This window comes from Thalia democratica, unplaced genomic scaffold (assembly GCF_965202585.1).
Source record: "Thalia democratica unplaced genomic scaffold, ktThaDemo2.hap1.1 HAP1_SCAFFOLD_841, whole genome shotgun sequence".
Taxonomy (NCBI): Eukaryota; Metazoa; Chordata; class Thaliacea; order Salpida; family Salpidae; genus Thalia; species Thalia democratica.
Genome location: NW_028139800.1, coordinates 1 through 5,000, shown reverse-complemented (window position 1 = coordinate 5,000; position 5,000 = coordinate 1). Strand labels below are relative to the sequence as shown.

Genomic DNA, 5,000 nt, shown 5'->3' with positions numbered 1-5,000 from the left:
CCTTGTACAAACTCTAGAGACTGCGAGCAGTTTCCAAAGCCGTATTCCAGCGATCAACACGCAGCCTGTCCGAAGACCGACGCGGAATCTCTCCTCGGTCGCCGAGCCGAAGCTAATCGAACGCCTATAACACTCTTCCGAAGAAGAGCTACCTTGCGAACGACCAAAGTCAGCCCAGCAACCGGTCGCGGCCCTCGCCGAACGCTAGTGCAGCGCCGCGACGCCAGCGCAACCGTAAGAGTCTCCGAAGATCACTCAAACAGTAGGACAGCTCTCGCAGCGCCTGAAAACGTCCGGCGACTCGATGGGCGCCTCCGTTTGCCTCCAAGCGGTTTCACGTACTCTTTAACTCTCTCTTCAAAGTGCTTTTCAACTTTCCCTCACGGTACTTGTTCGCTATCGGTCTCGAGCCAGTATTTAGCCTTAGATGGAGTTTACCACCCGCTTAGGGCTGCATTTCCAAACAACCCGACTCCGGGAAAACCGCTAGGACGAATTACGACCGCCGCCAAGGGCCTAACACCCGCTCTGGGAAAAGGCCTCGATCAGAAGAACGTGGGCAGTCGTTGGTTCGCCGCATGCTGAATTCCATACGCTACATTTCCTCGCCCTCCAAAAAGGCTCGGATTTAGCGCTGGGCTTATCCCGCTTCACTCGCCGTTACTAGGGGAATCCTTGTTAGTTTCTTTTCCTCCGCTTAGTGATATGCTTAAGTTCAGCGGGTCGTCCCGCCCGATCTCAGGTCAAAAGTGATGTACTATAAAAGTACATGCGCTTTGTACGTCGGCCTTTTGAAGTCACTTAACTTATTCTCGAGCACCTACCGTCGTTGCTACCTCACCCGAGGCCAGCAGGCTGCTCACGCTTCAGCTGTGAAATCGCCAGACCAGCTGTCTTTGACGACACGCTCCTTAATTAAGAAACGAGTCGCAGGCACTTTCAAACTAATGAAAGGATCGGTGTGTTAAAGACCCTGAGACGGACGTGGCCCCAGGATTACCCGAGGCCGCAATACGCGTTCAGAATATCGATGCTCAATGTGTCCTGCAATTCACATTACTTCTCGGAGCTAGCTCCGTCCTTCATCGACGCTCGAGCCGAGTGATCCACCGCTAAGAGATCTCTCGTGTTAATCAATCTCAATGCAACCAAAAAATCGTGTTCAAAAAGAAGCGGCCGCGCCAGCACTTGCGTGCTGAATTATTACTCCCGCTGTCAGGAAGCAACGCGACCGAACTATAACAGTTACAGGGCTCGGTCCCTTCGAAGAAGAGACGTCGCTTGAAATCAAATTTCGATTCGTTAATGATCCTTCCGCAGGTTCACCTACGGAAACCTTGTTACGACTTTTACTTCCTCTAAATGATCAAGTTCGATCGTCTTTTCGAACACCGGCGAGTGCGTTGCCGCACGTACCAGGCTCAATCGGAGGACCTCACTAAACCATTCAATCGGTAGTAGCGACGGGCGGTGTGTACAAAGGGCAGGGACGTAATCAACGCAAGCTAATGACTCGCGCTTACTGGGAATTCCTCGTTCAAGGGAAACAATTGCAAGTCCCTATCCCTAGCACGACCGGGGTTCAACGGATTACCCGGACCTTTCGGCCTAGGGAACACACGATGATCCGGTCAGTGTAGCGCGCGTGCGGCCCCGAACATCTAAGGGCATCACAGACCTGTTATTGCTCAATCTCGTGTGGCTAAACGCCACTAGTCCCTCTAAGAAGTTGTCTCCGACCCAATGGGTCGAGCAGCTATTTAGCAAGTAAGAGTCTCGTTCGTTATCGGAATTAACCAGACAAATCGCTCCACCAACTAAGAACGGCCATGCACCACCACCCACAGAATCAAGAAAGAGCTCTCAATCTGTCAATCCTCGCTGTGTCCGGGCCGGGTGAGATTTCCCGTGTTGAGTCAAATTAAGCCGCAGGCTCCACTCCTGGTGGTGCCCTTCCGTCAATTCCTTTAAGTTTCAGCTTTGCAACCATACTTCCCCCGGAACCCAAAGACTTTGGTTTCCCGGAAGCTGCCGGACAGTTCTTAAGTTCGACACTGCCCGATCGCTAGTCGGCATCGTTTAAGGTCAGAACTAGGACGGTATCTGATCGTCTTCGAACCTCTGACTTTCGCTCTTGATTAAAGAAAACATTCTTGGCAAATGCTTTCGCAGTCGTTCGTCTTGCGCCGATCCAAGAATTTCACCTCTAACGGCACAGTACGGATGCCCCCGTCCGTTCCTATTAATCATTACCTCGTGCTCCGAAAACCAACAAAATAGAACCGAGGTCCTATTCCATTATTCCATGCAACATTATACAAGCGTAAAGCCTGCTTTGAACACTCTAATTTTTTCAAGGTAAACTTGCCGGACCACCGCAACACTCAGTTAAGAGCACCGCGAAGGCACCGACCAACAAGAACAACGAGGCCAGTGCTAGCCTTTCGACCGACCAACCTCGCCGTCCCTATATCCAACTACGAGCTTTTCAACCGCAACAACTTAAATATACACTTTTGGAGCTGGAATTACCGCGGCTGCTGGCACCAGACTTGCCCTCCAATGGATACTCGTTAAAAAGTTTAAAGTGTACTCATTCCAATTGCAGGACCTCGTACGAGGTCTGCATTGTTATTTTTCGTCACTACCTCCCCGAGCCGGGAATGGGTAATTTGCGCGCCTGCTGCCTTCCTTGGATGTGGTAGCCGTTTCTCAGGCTCCCTCTCCGGAATCGAACCCTGATTCTCCGTCACCCGTTACAACCTCGGTAGGCCGATACCGTACCGACGATAGTTGATAGGGCAGTTGCTTTAATGAGATGTCGCCAGCACTAGGCCGTGCGATCCGCAAGCTTATCCAGAGTCACCATTGTAACGACCCGAAAGCCGGTTAGTTTTGGTCTGATAAATGCGCGCCTCACGTCAGTTCGGCGCTTTACGCATGTATTAGCTCTAGAATTGCCACAGTTATCCATGTAAAAGCGTACAATCAAATGAACCATAACTGATTTAATGAGCCATTCGCAGTTTCACTGTACGTGAGCTCGTACTTACACTTGCATGGCTTAATCTTTGAGACAAGCATATGACTACTGGCAGGATCAACCAGATAACTATCCGAGGGCGTTTAAACCCGTTGCTCGACTGAGCGTTTTCAACTGTATAAATACAGACCTTTTCTATCACTCGGCTTAAAAGCCTTGCGAACGTTACTGAAAGTCGGCGCCGGCCTTTTGCTGTTTAAAGCGCCAGCCCGCGTCGACTGCAGCATGCAGCTATACAACTGACTGTTCTTTCTCCCGACCAACCGTTTGCCTTCTGCCGGTTAACTCGTCAGCAGCAACACGCCATCTGTCTGCTGCAGTTACCCGCCTCGAGCCGTGCCTGCCTGCGTCGGCTACTCGTCTCGACGACTTCGCAAAGCTATAAGCCTACCGCCGCTGGACGCTTGTAGTTTTTCATACGCTGCTCCAATGCGTTTACATAGCACGTTCGCCGCCGCTGCAATAGCCGCGCCTCGGGTGCTAAACAGTAATGCTTTAAGCCCGCTTTCTCGTCAAGTCGACCGAACGCACAAACACGTCTCTCTCACTAGTGTAAAGTAATGCATACGTGTATGATGCTCAAATGTTGCTGTTGAACTTTTTTTGCCGATTTTTTCCGATTTTTTGCAATTTCTTTGTTTCTTTTCAATTATTTTAATGTTTTAAGCTTATTTATGCTACGTTTAAATGTTTTTATACTTTATTTAATATGTTTAAAAGAAATAAATAAAAAAAAATATGTATAAACTACTTTTTTTAATGTTTTAAATATATATATTTATTATAAATAAACTTTATTTGTATTATTTTTTATTTAAGCGTACTTTTTAAATCTTTATATTTGTTTTATTGTTTTAAGCACATTGCGATAAATATAATAAACAAAAAATTGAATAAAAATAATAATAATAAAAAAAAAAAAAAAAAAAAACATAAGCTTATTTTATATGTTTTATTTTATTTTTATTTAAACTTACTTTTCAAACCTTAATACTCGTTTTATTTTTTTAAGCAGATTGCGATAAATATAATAAACAAACAATTAAATGAAAATAAAATAAAAAAATCAAACATAAGCTTATTTTATATGTTACATTTTATCTTTATTTAAACTTACTTTTTAAACCTTTATAGTTGTTTTATTTTTTAAGCACATCGCGATAGATATAATAAACAAACAATGAAATAAAAATAATAATAATAATAATAATAATAATAATAATAATAATAATAAATCATAAGCTTATTTTGTATGTTTCATTTTATTTTATTTAAATCTTACAATTTAAACCTTTGTATTTGTTCTATTCTTTTAAGCACATCGCGATAAATATAATAAGCAAACAATTTAATAAAAGTAAAATAAAAAAATCAAACATAAGCTTATTTTATATGTTTCATTTTATCTTTATTTAAACTTACTTTTTAAACCTTTATAGTTGTTTTATTTTTTAAGCACATCGCGATAGATATAATAAACAAACAATGAAATAATAATAAAAAATCATAAGCTTATTTTGTATGTTTCATTTTATTTTATTTAAAACTTACATTTTAAACCTTTGTATTTGTTCTATTCTTTTAAGCACATCGCGATAAATATAATAAGCAAACAATTAAATAAAAGTAATAATAATAATAAAAAAATCATAAACTTATTTTATATGTTTCATTTTATTTTTATTTAAAACTTACTTTTTAAACCTTTGTATTTTTTCTATTCTTTTAAGCACATGGCGATAAATATAATAAGCAAACAATTAAATAAAACAATACGGCTAAACTATAAAAAGAAAACTAAATAACTGATAAATACTTGTAAAACATTATTTGAAACATGTATTTTGAAACCCAACACGATTGAAATATAATTATAGCAATAAATAAAAACTTTTTATAAACAATTCAAACAAATTTGCAATAAATCTAATGTATTTTTTTATAACTTTCTTTTAAC

The 5,000-nt window shown here is 41.7% G+C and overlaps 3 non-coding genes across 3 annotated transcripts in view; all 3 read right to left on the bottom strand.

The window, feature by feature from the left end:
* LOC145847215 (large subunit ribosomal RNA) overlaps positions 1-746 on the bottom strand; it is a 3,631-nt gene extending 2,885 nt beyond the window's left edge. Inside the window, exon 1 of the ribosomal RNA XR_014371149.1 lies at positions 1-746. This exon is cut by the window's left edge and continues 2,885 nt beyond it. This is a non-coding gene — a ribosomal RNA (large subunit ribosomal RNA).
* A 222-nt stretch (positions 747-968) lies between these two features.
* Positions 969-1,121, bottom strand: LOC145847202 (5.8S ribosomal RNA). The gene has a single exon (XR_014371135.1). It is a non-coding gene; the product is annotated as a 5.8S ribosomal RNA (ribosomal RNA).
* A 182-nt stretch (positions 1,122-1,303) lies between these two features.
* On the bottom strand, positions 1,304-3,111 carry LOC145847211 (small subunit ribosomal RNA). Its single transcript, XR_014371145.1, has one exon. It is a non-coding gene; the product is annotated as a small subunit ribosomal RNA (ribosomal RNA).
* Between the last annotated feature and the right edge of the window lie 1,889 nt (positions 3,112-5,000).